At 42.9% G+C, this 15,466-nt stretch overlaps 1 protein-coding gene across 2 annotated transcripts in view; it reads right to left on the bottom strand.

Annotated features, from left to right (window-relative positions):
* The window catches only part of LRFN5 (leucine rich repeat and fibronectin type III domain containing 5), a 341,992-nt gene extending 330,422 nt beyond the window's left edge, over positions 1-11,570 (bottom strand). For both annotated transcript variants that reach the window (XM_089664215.1, XM_089664214.1), the window contains exon 1: positions 9,522-11,570. The gene's annotated coding sequence lies outside the window, so the exon portion shown is untranslated. The remainder of the gene's footprint in view (positions 1-9,521) is intronic.
* Between the last annotated feature and the right edge of the window lie 3,896 nt (positions 11,571-15,466).

Raw genomic sequence — 15,466 nt, 5'->3', positions numbered from 1 at the left:
ATCCCCCACACCATGACACCACCAGCCTGACCCATTGATACAAGGCAGGATGGATCCACCACACCATGACACCACCAGCCTTAACCGTTTTTACAAGGCAGGATGGATCCACTCACCATGACACCACCCCCACCAGCCTGAACCATTGATACAAGGCAGAATGGATCCACCACACCATGACACCACCACCACCAGCATGAACCGTGGATACAAGGCAGAATGGATCCACCACACCATGACACCACCACCAGCCTGAACCATTGATACAAGGCAGGATGAATCCACCTCACCATGAAATGAACACCACCAGCCTGAACCATTAATACAAGGCAGGATGGATCCACCTCACCATGACACCACCACCGCCACCAGCCTGAACCGTTGATACAAGGCAGGATGGATCCCCCACACCATGACACCACCACCACCAGCCTGAACCATTGATACAAGGCAGGATGGATCCACCACACCATTACACCACCACCAGCAGCCTGAACCATTGATACAAGGCAGGATGGATCCACAACACCATGACATCACCACCACCAGCCTGAACCATTGATACAAGGCAGGATGGATCCACCACACCATGACATCACCACCACCAGCCTGAACCATTGATACAAGGCAGGATGGATCCATGCTTCCATGTTGTTTACACCTAATTCTGATCCTACCATTTAAATGTTGCAGCAATTAGTCTGCCCATTCTCTTCTGACATCAACAAGGCATTTTCCTCTACACAACTGGTGCTCACTGGATATTTTCTCTTTTTCAGACCATTCTTTCTAAACCCTAGAAATAGTTGTGCGTGAAAATCCTAGCAGATCGGCAGTTTTTGAAATACTCATAGCAGCCTGTCTGGCACCGGGGGCGGACTGACCATTTGAGCACTCGGGCACTGCCCGAGGGCCCAGGGTCAGTAGGGGGCCCCATGAAATGCCCCTGTTACCTTTTTTATAGGCTTTTTTGAGTGTGGGCAAGGACACAGGGGCCCCATGATCCCCTATTGCCCGGGGGCCCCATGAGTTGTCAATCCGCCCCTGTCTGATACCAACAATCATGCCACATTCAAAGTCACTTAAATCCCCTTTCTTCCCCATTCTGATGCTCAGTTTGAACTTCATCAAATCATCTTCATCATATTAGATGCCTAAATGCAATGAGTTGCTGTGATTGGCTGATTAGCAATTTGTGTTGCTAAGCAATTGAACAGGTGTGACTAATAAAGCGGCTGGTGAGTGTGTGTAAAATATCTTCAGAGTTTGGTTATGACTGAGGATCACATTATTTACATTATTAAAAGCATTTTTTTGTCACTTTCATTTTATAAGTTATACTATATGTCTAAAAGCAATCTTCCAAAAATGTATTCAGATATTGCTAATGCAGAGCAAACTGACAGATTTATTGATGCTTCTGAAAAGCTTATATACCGTATTTCCATTTCTTTTGCTCCTCCATTGTATCATTGGGACTCCAGGAGTGAAGACAAATATTGATACTTCTGATAATTGGGAGCATGTGACTGGTCTCCCATGTGACAAGCCAGGTGCTTAGTGATTGGCTGCTTAAGGTCTTCACAGGGTAGCATGGAGAGAGTTCTGAGCGCCAAACCATGACTTGAAATTTGCTCAGAGTTTATTCTTACTCCTCTGCCTAAATGGAGCACCAATGATATAAAAAGCCGATAGATATAAAATCACGGTGAAGCCAGAATGAAAGTGTTCCTCTTGCTTTTGTCCTGAGTGGGCCAACAACAGATTCACTTCCATGTATATAATCTTAGCTGCATGAGGTAATGTTTGAAAACATTTATTATTTGCATAATTTGTAATAATAATTTATGGACATGTGAGCAGCCATACCTTCCTATTATTATGAAGCCTCTGCTTCCTGCCCAACATTTCTGCACAACAGCCTTGCCTTGCAGATCCGGATCACTGGAAAGCTACATGGCAGGTTCTTTTCAAATGTTTTCAGTAGACCTTCTGTGTTTGCTAACAATGTATAATATCCACAGTGTTCCTGGTAGTCAGAGAACATGAGAGCCAAGGCCCTTGGTGCCCAGCATATGGTCCTTTGGTATGAGGTGTGGACCTATGACCTCAGTATTCTATAGAGGAACATTGATTTGGGTAATAGCATTGGACTCTATTAGCCTCATGTAACATGTTCCCAATTTCATATTCTCTTCTGCAGCATATCCCCAGCCAGAGTTGGAACAAGGTCATCTAGTGCCCGGGGTAAAGATACCACACTGCGCCCCTCTTCCCCATTCCCAATGTGCAAGCTTTGGGGATCCTATGCCCAGTAGTACCTCAATTGTCAAAATCACTGCCACTGTCACTACTCCTGTCAGCCTTGTAAGAGGAGGAATACACCTCTATCCCTACAGTAAACCTTTGCGCCCAGGGCAGCTTGCCCTCCTGCCCACCCCTTGTCCCAGTCCTGTCCCCAGCCACAATGTAACATGTCCACACTCTCTGACCCTCATTTCCTCTATTAGATCTCATGTTTCTGACAGTCCTCTCAAGTATTACATATATTGATCATTATGTGTGAGTCTTTAGTGGTGTCGGCATCAACAGTGAGGCTCTTTCTGTCCATACATCATACATCAGCATCAGAGGTTGGTCATCAGCTCTGAGGAAAGGGATTCGTCCCCGAAATGCGTCAGTATTTGACCGCACTGACAGTGAGAATACCTTGCCTGCCATTGTGGCCATTGTCATTTTTCTATGCTTTTTAGATACTTGCTTCGTCTGTGAGTATGTTTTTATTATCTCATTCCTACAATAAACCTTGGATAATGCACTAGGTGTGTGCGCCGCCTGTTTTCTCTCTATCCAGTGGCTGATTTCCCCGTCTGAGGAGGGCTGCACCCCTGGAACATTTCCTTTGGTTGTCGCTGTCCTGGTACCCTTGGCTTCCCTTTTGGCTGTGCATATCCTGAGGCGCTGGAGAGTACATACGATATTTAGTGGTGTCGTAGGCCACATTAGAGGCCCCTTAAGCTCAAAAGTTGCCAGCCACTGGCTTAGGCCAAGGAATCTTGGAAAGGAATTTTCTTTAACCCAAAATAACATGGTTTAATATTGCCAGATTGATTCAGCTAAACTGAATTTACCCCAGTAGAGATGAGCAAATGGATTCACCCAACTCTAGATCCATTAGAGCACGCAACACGGTCTCCAGCTCCTCAAAATGTGGTCTACATTCCTTTGGTTCAATACAATATCGAAACAAAGGGTGCGTAGAAACTAATCTGTGAAGGTTCCGATGGGCCTAACTGGTTAAATATATATTTAAATAAATAAATAAACCCATTAATGAGCTGTTTCCCAGTCCAAAGTCTTTATTATAACCCTTTTTAAATATATAATGATATAGAAACCCATTCAAAACATGTTCCCTCAAACTCACACCTTAGGCTGGCTGACATGTCACGTGACTGGTGGGGGTGGGTCCTTGGACTGTCTGATGGTTCAAGCCAGCCTCAGCATGAGGGGCTAGAGAACCCAATTCTGTGAAAGAGTGTGTGATGTTATGAGAGGCACACGTTACTGTGCATGCTCAGCATGTGAAGGTGGAGGGGGTGCCATCATCCTTTCCCATAAGAGGGTCTCTAGTATCTTGTTTGAGCAGCTTCTGTTGCAGCTGGGAGGGGCAGGCAAAATTGGTCAGGCTTCCTGTTCTAGATCCCAGAAACACCAGCCAGTTCACCAGCCCCTTGATACACCGGTATGGCCATTTTTGTAAATAATGTTAAGGTAGCAAAAAACAAATCTGTTGTCTCCAACCCCCCTCCCCCAAAGATACCAGCCCAGCACTTTGGACATAAATACTTAAAGCAGAGGCGGACTGACAACTCATGGTGCCCCGGGCAATAGGGGATCATGGGGCCCCTGTGTCCTCGTCCACACTCAAACCACACCCAAAAAAGCCCATGAAAGGTACCAGGGGGATCTCATGGGGCCCCCTACTGACCCTGGGCCCTCGGGCAGTGCCCGAGTTTCAAAAAGGTCAGTCCGCCCCTGACTTACAGTACATCCACATAGCTAATAGCCTTTTCCTGATCCAACTGCCCTTCAGCACTGTATATATGCCAAGAGATGATCTCTCTACACTTCACAGGCTCAGAAAAGATGCTGAAATGAAGGCAAGGGAGGGTGCCTGCCCTTTGGGTAAGCTGGTAAAAGGGGTACGTTATACCCGCCACCATGATGAAAGCAAGGTAAAAGAAGTCTAAGACTACTGACGGTTGCTGGCAATCATGTATATGTTAAATTCCTTTGATTTTTAACAGGATAAAGGAAACAATATAAAATTATGCCAAGAAAATGCAAAAAAAGCACTTGATCTCTTATTACACATTTACACATGAATTGGCCTACAGAAATTAAACATTGCTGAACCGGATTAATGTAGTTTAAATGGCTGTGGAGATAACGATATCCTTCACACATGTTTAATGTATTCATCAATAGAATGCTTGGGAAAGCTTGGGCCAAAATCTATAGAAAGGTCACAAAGGTTTACACTGCAGTCTACTAGAGTATGTCTTGCTGGTAAAAGGGAGGTACTATAACACAGTGGTATGGAAGCCTCATGAATGGCACTGAGACCTTGCAGTGGTGGGGTCCTGGGTTTAATCCCTTCCTACCTAAAGGGTGTTTAAAAGCACATTTAGGAATTTACTAATTATTTTCTCGGCTCAAGATGGCTGCCTGCACTGTAAGTCACCAGCACACAGTACAAAAAATGTTATAACTTCTTTACCTACCCTCTTTCTTTATAATTTCTCTCATTTTACTTCTCTAATCTTCGTGTTTTATTTAAATCTCTCTCTTTTTTTCTCTCTTTCCACCCTCTCTAGCACTGCCCTGTTCTCTCTGTCCTGTTGCTTTTAATTTCTCTAGGTGGGTGACTTATGAAACACAGAATGAAAATGGATCTGCTTCCAATAGCTGCTCATATTATTTCTTGTTTTATGTATTTAGAAAAGGAAATATGAAGTCAGATTTATCTCCACCTTTTATTCTATGTTCTATGAAACAGATATAATGTTTCCATCCCTCTCCTTTCTCTCTGCCCCCTTCTCTTCTTTTCCCTCATGTTTTATCTCTCACTGCATTTCCCTTTCTTTAACTCTCTTACTATCTCTCTCCATTCTTTTTCTATCTCCCATTACCCCTCCTCCTTGTCCTTTTTCCTTTGATACTCCAGGTTCTTTCTTTCTCTGCCTCCATTTCATATTCCAGCCATTCCTCCTCTGTCTCTGCTCCACTTTCTCTCTCTCTTTGTCTATCTCTAGACTACTTATTCTCCTTTCCCTCTCTGTTCCCCACTTATTCTTTTCACTCTCTCTCACTCTCCCTGTATCTTCACACTCCTCTCCTCTCTCTCTCTCTCTCTCTCTCTCTCTCTCTCGTTTTGTTTCTCCTCCACTTCTTCTCTCTCCCCTCTCTCTGTATCTCCATACTCCTTTTTCTCCCCCACTCTCTCTATACTCCTTCTTCTCCCTCTCTCTCCATACTCTTTCTTCTCCCTCTACCTCCCTCTCCATACTCCTTCTCCCTCCTCTTTCTCTGTCTCTCATTTTGTCTAGTCTCTCTTCTCCATCCCTCCTCTACTTCTCCCACTTATCCCTTCTCTCTTCTCTCTCTCTACACCTTGCTTTCCCTCCTGTCACTCTCTGTTCCACCACACTCCTTCTCTCTCTTTTTTCCATATTTCTTCTTTTCCCTCCTCTCTCTTTTTTTCTCTGTCTCTGAATATTCCTTCTCCGCTCTCCTCAAGTTCTTCTCCCTCCTCTCTCTCTGTCTCTGTCTGTCAATACTCCTTCTCCTCCCTCCTCTCCCCCGCCCCCTCTCACTTTATCTCTCTCTTTCTCTCTCTCATCCTTCTTCCTCCTCCCCCCTCTCTGTCTTTCCATGCTCATTCTTCCTCCTCTCTCTCTATTGCTTTCTTCATAACCCCCCCCTCTCTCTCTCTTTATCCATACATTGTTTTTTTTTATATTTTTCTCTCTTACTCCTTCTTGCCCTTCTCTCTTTTTTCCTCTTTCTGTCTCTCTCCATACTCTTTCTTCTCCCTCCTCTCTCTTCCTGTCTCCTCACTCTCTCTCTCCCCATACTCTCCTATTCACCTTCTTATGTCTTCTCTTTCTCTCTGTCTCTCTCTCTCTCTACTCCTTCTTCTCTCTCCTTTCTTTCTCTGTCTCTCCATAATCTTTCTTCTCTCTCTCCATACTCTCCTCTTCTCCTTCCTATGTCTCCTCACTCTCTCAATACTCCTTCTTGCTCCATACACCTTCTTCTCCCTCCCCTCTCCCTCTCTTCCTCCATACTCATTTTCTCCCTCCTTTTTCTCTCTCTCTCTGTCTCTCCATACTCCTTCTACTTCCCTCTCTCTCTTTTCCCCTCTCTCTCTCCCCCTCCCCCCTCTCTCTCCATACTTCTTCATATCTCTCTCTGTCCATACACCTTATTTTCCATCCTTTATCACTCTCTGTCTCTCCATACTCCTTCTTCTCTCTCTCTTTAGCTCTCACTTTACATACTCCTGCTTTCTCCTCTCTCTCTCTCTCTCTCTCTCTCTCTGTCTGTCCATACTCCTTCTTTTCTTCTCTCTCTCTCTCTGTCCATACACCTTATTTTCCATCCTTTATCACTCTCTGTCTCCCCATACTCCTTCTTTTCTTCTTCTCTCTCTCTCTCTCTGTCCATACACTTTCTTTTCCATCCTGTATCACTCTCTGTCTCTCCATACTCATTCTCTCTCTCACACTTTACATACTCCTGCTTTCTCCTCTCTCTCTCTCTAGATGCTCCTTCTTCTCCCTCCTCTCTCTGTGTCTCTTCATACGCCTTCTTTTCCACTCTTTCTCTTTCTCTCTCTCTCTCTCTCTCTGCCCATCTCTTTCTTTTCCATCCTCTATCGCTCTCTGTCTCTCCATACTCATTCTCTCTCTCACAGTTTACATACTCCTGCTTTCTCCTCTCTCTCTCTCTCTAGATGCTCCTTCTTCTCCCTCCTCTCTCTCTGTCTCTTCATACGCCTTCTTTTCCACTCTTTCTCTTTCTCTCTCTCTCTCTGCCCATCTCTTTCTTTTCCATCCTCTATCGCTCTCTGTCTCTCCATACTCCTTCTCCCCCCTCTCTCTCTCTCGCTCTCTCTCTCTCTCTCTCTCTCTCTCTCGCTCTCTCTCTCCATACTCCTTCTTCTCCCTCCTCTCTCTCACCCTCCCCTCTGCAGTCGCATGATGTGATTTTGCAATCTCAATAAATGACATGTACAGGAATCCTGTTGGAGGCGGGCTGGGGTGGGGGGGGGGATATAAAAAAAATGTCAGGCTGCTCTGATTCCATGTAAATCTCTGTTTTGAATGCAGCTACAGGGCACCCAAAATGGCGTGATCTCATTCTGTAACAAATCCCATGGAGCAGAGAGGGAAGAGAATGAGGGGGTGGGGGGGAACTGGGCTCTGGGACTAGGATTCAGCAGCAGTCGGGTTCATATCATGAGAACACTTTCATTTAATTGGCATGTGTAAGATCCAGATTGCCTGTGATACAGAGAATGCACTTCTGTTTTGTGCCTAATCAGTTAGATAAGCAAGCCATCCTCTTTCTATATATAGTTTTATCCACACTGTCAAGACCCATTGTCTCTTGATGAAAAGATTTCTGTGAAAGCATGATAGCATATCAGTAATACCAAGGCTATCTGGTATACACTGTACATTCAATACATTTCATTTGAAATTATTAGAAACAATAATAATGCAAGAAGGAATATCAGGGAGCAACACAGTACCCCATAGCAACCAATCACAAAGCATACTTTGAGAGCTTAGCCTTGTCAGACTTGTGATAGACAGTTTCCTATGGCTTGTTATAGGTTCTGCTTATCTTTACTGTTTGCAGTGTAAGTCCATAATCCCCAAAGTGTGATGGCAAGAGACAGGCATAGAGCAGAGGAAACACAAAAACATGTTTAGTAATTCATAACTTGCATTTCAGAAGATCAGATAATGCCTAATATATCCATAGTCACATCTCACTGAGTAGCAAATATTCAGGCTGAGTAAATAACTGAGACAAGTAACAATCAATAGGTTTGTTCTATGATGGCTGACACCATCCAAAACATCAAAACCATGTATAACCTCAACAGGACTAAAGGCAAACACACTTGTATTTGTAGTTTGAAGATGTTAGACACCCTAAATGGTAATAGTAGCTCCATAAAGTGAAAAAAAAAACAGTTCATAGTTTATTTAAAGGAGACTTCCACGTTTTAATGATTTCCACATTCAAAAGGCAACACTACAAGCCCTGTGAGATCTTTATTTTTCTCTTCCATCATCTGGCATCCCACAGGTTAAAAACAAGAGGTAAAAAAAAGTCCCTTAAAGGTGGCTCACTGGCACCCTCAGCCTGCCTGTTGAAGGAACTACATCCTCTCCTTTCCATTCCTGTATCCAACTGCCAACAAATGCCATTGAATAGAAATATGCGAAAATGCACCAATCCACTAAAGAAAATGAAAAAGCTCATTTTTTTTCCCCTTCCCAACATCTGCTTGAAAATGAAAGAAAATCATCTAGCGTCGCCTCCTGAGGAAAGTGGAGTTTCAAAGAGCGCAAGGCCATGGCACAGAGAGGCACATATTAAATGTGGGATTGCTGTAATACACCCAGGCAAATAAAGCATAATGCATTTGAATTATTAACCTGTTCTGCTCCATAAGCATGAAACATTCATGAACCAATTTTGTAAGGCAAGTGCATTATCCTACTTTATCTTAAACACATTTCTAAGTCATATATATATATATATATATATATATATATATATATATATATATATGTTTGTGTGTGTATTATTTGATCAAGCCACCATCTGAAGCTCAAATAACGTGAATTGCTATCTATGCTGCATAAATCTTTCACGTTTCCCCCCAAGCCATCTGCTTGTCTTACATAACTGGGGCAATCACATATGCATTCCATTAAAAAGTGAAATTGAGTGCTGGTTTATTTTACTATATTCTAAAGGATCCTCTAAATCTGAAACAGAGATCACCACATTACAAGAATCAAGCTTTCTCTCTAACAGGACCCGATCCATGATATAAAAGAGATGGAACATTCATATTTTGGGGCAGTAACAGAAAACCATAGATTTTTTTTTTTTCTAAAGCATACTCGCAGGTTTGCAAGGAGCCCTTGGCTTCCAGCTCAAGTCCAGGAAGCTATGTAACCTAATCCCCTCTTCCAAGGATAGATTAAGTGCTACAGTATAGATTTATTTTTCAATTTAACAGAAATTATTCCTCTAGAACAAAATACAAGGGGTAACCCTTGGGTATTTCAGCTCTCACTAACAAATGTGGAAAAAAAAAAAAAGCATTAATAAGTAAAGCAGTCTGCAATGCAGCTAAAGCAGAAGAGACAAGATAGATCACACACACAAAAAAAATATTGTATGGAAAAATGAAGCTTGCTGTTTACCTGCTCTCTCTAGAGTCAAGACGGTTGCAGTTGGACCTTTTACCTGGAGATAAATTTATTACAGGGTGCCTAAGGGAGGATCTCAGAGTCTTGCAAATTGTTTTCTGGTTACTTCTCTGCCCTTTGCCATTACCCAGCACTGGCATTCTAGAACTGTAGCCTTGATTTTTCACTATAGGTAATCCAAAGGGTATGCTCCATTAAAACCAACATCTGGAGGGAACTGGAGGGGAAACAGGGCAGATGCAAAGAGCTTTGGTTAGTGGCACCATCCCCAGTGCAGGCAAGGAGGAAGAGTACAGCTTAAGCATGGCAGCCTGTTCACATAACAACACCTTTAGCCCCCAACTTGGTCTAGAGGACACATCATTATTGACATTTGAGCAAAATAATAGCAGTTTCAGGCTTCCACAGACCTCCTTAGAGCAGTAAATCCAAAGGAGATAAATAACTTTCCCCAGCTTGGGTTGGTGGAAGGTAGACAGGTAAAAACAATGGTGCTGTGACCTTGCAATGTACCTGATCCAGGTTAAGCCTTAAAACCTTTCTTTCCTTCAAGCCAAAGCCAACAACATGCCCCAGCCCAGCTCAGTACCCACTGGGCTAGCAGCCATGGAGAAGCCTTGAGGTGTGCAGCACTTGTATTCCGGGGCGTTTGTTAGCTGCTTCTTGCAATTAGCAGACGATGGGAACTTAAAAAGGAGCCACTCTGCTGCTGAAGCAAAAAAAAAAACAAACAATTTTTTTGGGCAGGGGCTGAATCGGATCTTGCTGTCCAAGGTGGTGAGATCCTAGGGTTGTGATCTTGTGGGGTTTTTTCTTGCAAGGTGAGGGAAAAAAGGGGGATCCAGATGCAGGGTAAAGTATTGGATGCTTGTCTCAGGGGCTGATCAGATCACAAGGGGGGGGGGGGCTGATTGACAGGCGCTTGATCCAGGTCTCTCTCCAAGGTGCTGAACCAGATCCTTGCGCTGAGTAGTGAGTGATCCAGATTTCTGAGCAGAGGGGAAGGGAGGGGGGAGAGAGATCCAGATGGCTGTGTAATGTACTGTGCTAGATCCTGGTCTCAGATTGTGATCAGTGTGCTAAATCAGAGAGATAAGGATCCCCTCCAGCCGCTGTCTAGGGTGCTGAACCCAAGAGATAAGGACCCCCTCCAGCTGCTGTCTAGGGTGCTGATCCCAGGAGCTAAGGATCCCCACCAGCCGCTGTCCAGGGTGCTGAATCAAAGAGCTAAGGATCCCATTCAGCTGGTGTCCAGGGTGCTGAATCGGCTATAGATCCCCTCCAGCCGCTGTCCAGGGTGCTGAATCAGCTATGGATCCCCTCCAGCCGCTGTCCAAGATGCTGAATCAGCTATGGATCCCCTCCAGACGCTGTCCAGGGTGCTGAATCAGCTATGAATCCCCTCCAGACGCTGTCCAGGGTGCTGAATCAGTTATGGATCCCCTCCAGACGCTGTCCAGGGTGCTGAATCAGCTGTGGATCCCCTCCAGAGGCTGTCCAGGGTGCTGAATCAGTTATGGATCCCCTCCAGACGCTGTCCAGGGCGCTGATTAAGCGGGTCCTCTCCAGCCAATGTCCAGGGTGCTGCAACAGAGCGCAAGGGGGTCCCTCCAGCCGCTGTCCAGGGTGCTGAAGGTCAACAGCAGGTTCAATGCAACCCCCCTCCTGGCTGGTTGGATTTCACTGCTGTGCGTGCTCACAGGGAGGGTTCAGGGCTGCAGTTACCAGCCCTGGACACTAGACACAGACACTGAAAGGCAGAAAAGCCCTTTCTCTAGGCAGCTCAGCCGACCTCCACCCTCTCTGCCTTGGCAGAACAGAACAAGCATGCTGCATGCACAGCACAGTCAGTCTTGCAGGAATGGCTGTGTAGAAGCTGAGATGCAGGTCTGTGGCTGCTTCCCTTCCAGCGGTGACACAGCCATCCCTGCCAGATGAAGGAGCCCTGCCTCAGTCTGCATCAGGAGGGGGAGAAAAAAAAAGGAAAAAAAAATGCTTCTCTCCTCTGCAAGCTTGACGCTGTCTCTGCAGTGAGAGCGATCAAGTGGCTGAGATGGGAAAGTCAGATCAGATCACAGCAGGCAGAATTGCACTGCTGCACCTAGTACTTCCCCCAGTACTGCCTCCACGCTGAGTTAATCCTAAGAGTGATTGAATGCCACATGCATGGGGGAGATGGGGAAGAAGAGGGGGGGAGCTGCCTTCAAAAGCCCCTCTTTGTAACCTCTTTAGCTGCCTAAGGGGATTATTGAGCAATAATCACATTGATAAGCCATTTTCATTCTTGGATTGCCATGCAAACCCTTGCTTGTAGACACTACAAGTACCCAACATTGAATGCCCCATGCAGAACAGTCTACAGTGCCTCCTAGATCGTTCAGTATTTATTGATCCATCAGCAGAACTCCATTGCTAAGGGGAAACTTGAAAGGCTTTTATTGCACAGGTAACTGCAAGCTTGGCATTGCTCTTCTCAGGCTCAACGCCCACAGTGGCATGGAAAGCCTTTAAAAACTGGGAGGGTTCCCCATGGGGTAGCTCAAAAACTGTACAAAAGGTCGACAAAGTTCAAAGCCAACTCAGGATCTTTACAGAGAAGGGATGGTTAGGTGGTGCCAGATAAGTAAAAGCCACTTGGTTGGGCTAAATAGGGATTTTTTGGTTTTTTTTAGAGCAGATGCTGGTTCCAAATAAGCTCAACTCTCAGAGAAGGTGGGGTCTGGATTCGAGGCTTTGCAGATGAATGCAAGAGGAAGTCTTTGCTAAATGCACCAGAACGACCCAATCACAGGCATTGCAGGTATCACAGCACCTGGGCAAGTCTAGCTAAGCTTAGTCTCTTGAAGATGAAGGATGGGCCAGTGGACAGGTAGGGAGCCAATCAGGGGCAAAAATAGAACTGACTGATGCAAAGAGCTAAAAAAAAACAGGGCAGTGTGAAGATATGTACCATACAGTGTTCCTTTGGATGACAAGCAAGGGTTATATGCATGTGCCCACCCTCTTAGAGAAAAGCACACCATGTAGGTTTCAGCAACTCCTTCCACCAGACTCGTGAAACTCCTTACTGAAGGCTGGAGCTTGCTTTGCTGGATGGTCACTTGAGTTGTGGTTGACTCAACTTTGCTGGAGATGACTTGTGGATCATGGATCAGTGCCTCTTCAGGGATGTCTGTTTCTTCAATGTGGAAAAAGAATCCTAAACTCTTCTCAGTTTTCTTTTGTTTTAGGCAGTAGGCAAATATGGTAAGGAACGTTTGCCTCCTGATAGGTAAAACGTGGAAGGAAGGACAATTTCAGCACTACAGCATTGCATACCTTGTGTTTCTCTCTTTTTAAAATGTTGGCAACTGTGTTTCAAGATATTTACTGCTCTGAACTTTGAAAAGTCAATGATCTTATCTTACATTAGCCCAAACTGCAACAATGTTTTTTTTTTTCTTTTAATGTACTGCTTTGAATATGAAAATGCAATGGTGTTTGTCTTGCATTCTCACAAACTGCAACAATGTTTCTAGAGATGTATTGCTCTGAACTTGAAAAGTCAATGATCCTATCTGACATTAGCATAAACAAACTGCAACTGTTTTTAGAAATGTATTGCACTGAATTTGAGAATTCAGTATGTATCTTACATTAGCACAAATTGCAATCATGTTTTTTTTTTAAATGTACTGCTTTGAATATGAAAATGCAGTGGTATTTGTCTTGCATTAGCACAAACTACAACAATGTTTCTAGAAATGTACTGCTCTGAACTTGAAAAGTCAATAATATTATCTTACATTAGCACAAACTGCAACAATGTTTTTAGAAATCTACTGCTTTGAATTTGGAAATCTCAATATCTGTCTTACATTAGCACAAACTGCAACAATGTTTCTAGAGATGTATTGCTCTGAACTTGAAAAGTCAATGATCCTATCTTACATAAGCATAAACAAACTGCAACTGTTTTTAGAAATGTATTGCTGAATTTGAGAATTCAGTATGTATCTTACATTAGCACAAACTGCAATAATGTTTTTTTTTTAAATGTACTGCTTTGAAAATGAAAATGAAGTGGTATTTGTCTTGCATTAGCACAAACTACAACGTTTCTAGAAATGTACTGCTCTGAACTTGAAAAGTCAATGATATTATCTTACATTAGCACAAACTGCAACAGTGTTTTTAAAAATGTACTACTTTGAGTATGAAAATGCAATAGTATTTGTCTCATTTGCACAAACTGCAACAATGTTTCTAGAGATGTACTGCTCTGAACTTGAAAAGTCAATGATCTTATCTTACATTAGCACAGACTGCAACTGTTTTTAGAAATGTATTGCATTGGATTTGAAAATCCAATATTTGTCTTAGGTTAGCACAAACTGCAACAATGTTTTTAGAGGTTTACAGCTCTGAATTAGAACAGTCAATGATATCTGCATGACCGTGCAAAGTTCATTAACCTATGCTATCAAGTTTAAATGTTGGTTTGTTTAGTCAATTTAAAAAAAGATAAAATATAAAATAGGTTGCTAGGGGTTACTGCAGATTTTGTATCATTCCTGCAGTGCTTGATATCTGGTAAATTATAATTGTATGCCTTGTACAGGATCTGATTCCATGTTTAATTAAGAGTATGGGCTTGAGTTGAAAGGCGAATAGGCTGTTCACTTTGCAAGAGAATTATCACTTTGCAAGGGAATTTTCTCTTAGTGAACGTAGTGAAAGTTTACTTTGTAAAGAATATCCAATTGCATGCAAGGAAAAAAAGGAAAATGTAGTGTCTGCACATGATCGAATGACAGTGAACAGTGTATATACATATATATATATATATATATATATATATATATATATATATATATATATATACACACACTGTTCACTTTGCAAAGGAATTTAGTGGATGTGGTTTCTGTCATTCAGTCATGTGCAGGCACTAGATTTTCCTTGCATGCAATTGGGTATTCTTTACAACTGTAAGATACAGATGTATATATATATATATATATATTTTTTTTTTTTTTTTAATTTATTTGTATTCTTTTAACAGCTAGCTACAGCTAACTAAAATCTGGTTGGCTGCTATGGTTGCTTGATTGAGGTTTCCACCTTCCCAGATCAATGTTAATATATTGTTAATTATGTTTTATTCTGGAATATTAAAGTCCAATGTTCAGGTATGGGAACATGTGAAGGCCCAGAGGTATTTTCAAATGAATGTCAGATCAGCATTTACTTTCTTTGGTGAAAGTGGTGAAAACTTATCAAACTAGTATTACTACTGCTGCAATGGGGAAGATGTACCAAAACTAGAGCACTCAGAATCTGGTGCAGCTGTGCATGGTAGCCAATCACCTTCTAACTTCAGCTTGCTCGAATAAGCATTGGCAATAAAACTTGGAAGCTGAATGTTTCTATGCTGACTTGCACCAGATTTGATAAATAACCCCCCCCCCCCCTTCCAATATGTTTCTTGGTGGTTGCCCACTATATCATAAACATCTGAGAAACCAAGAATGGCAATGTGAACTGTTAACAAAAAATAAAATCCCTTGATGCGGTCCATACTCTGGTACCATCATATTACAGTGTATCTCTATTTGGCTACAGTTTGGCAATCTATAGGATTATTATTAAGAACCACCCTAGCTCTTAGAACTCCTTCCCTTTAAATATGTTTGGCTTTTTATCACAACCAACTGTACCATACAATCCATATTTTTAAAAACATTAGACTGAATTCTTGTCAATAAGGGTTAAATCTCACAGACTGACATTTTGTTAAGTGGGGATACTGAAGAGTTACATCACCAGTGTTTTGGGCTTTTCAGGATTTCCACAGGAGAGATAACCTTGTTTGAGTTCCCAGATCTGCGCATCTGCTATTGCAATTGTGAGATGGTCAGACTATTCCTGATGATATTTTTATCAAATTTTCTAAAAAA

The sequence above is a fragment of the Staurois parvus genome, unplaced genomic scaffold (assembly GCF_062004578.1).
Source record: "Staurois parvus isolate SC_StPar_1 unplaced genomic scaffold, SC_StPar_1.0 ptg001858l, whole genome shotgun sequence".
NCBI lineage: Eukaryota > Metazoa > Chordata > Amphibia > Anura > Ranidae > Staurois > Staurois parvus.
This window is presented reverse-complemented; position numbering and strand designations above follow the sequence as displayed.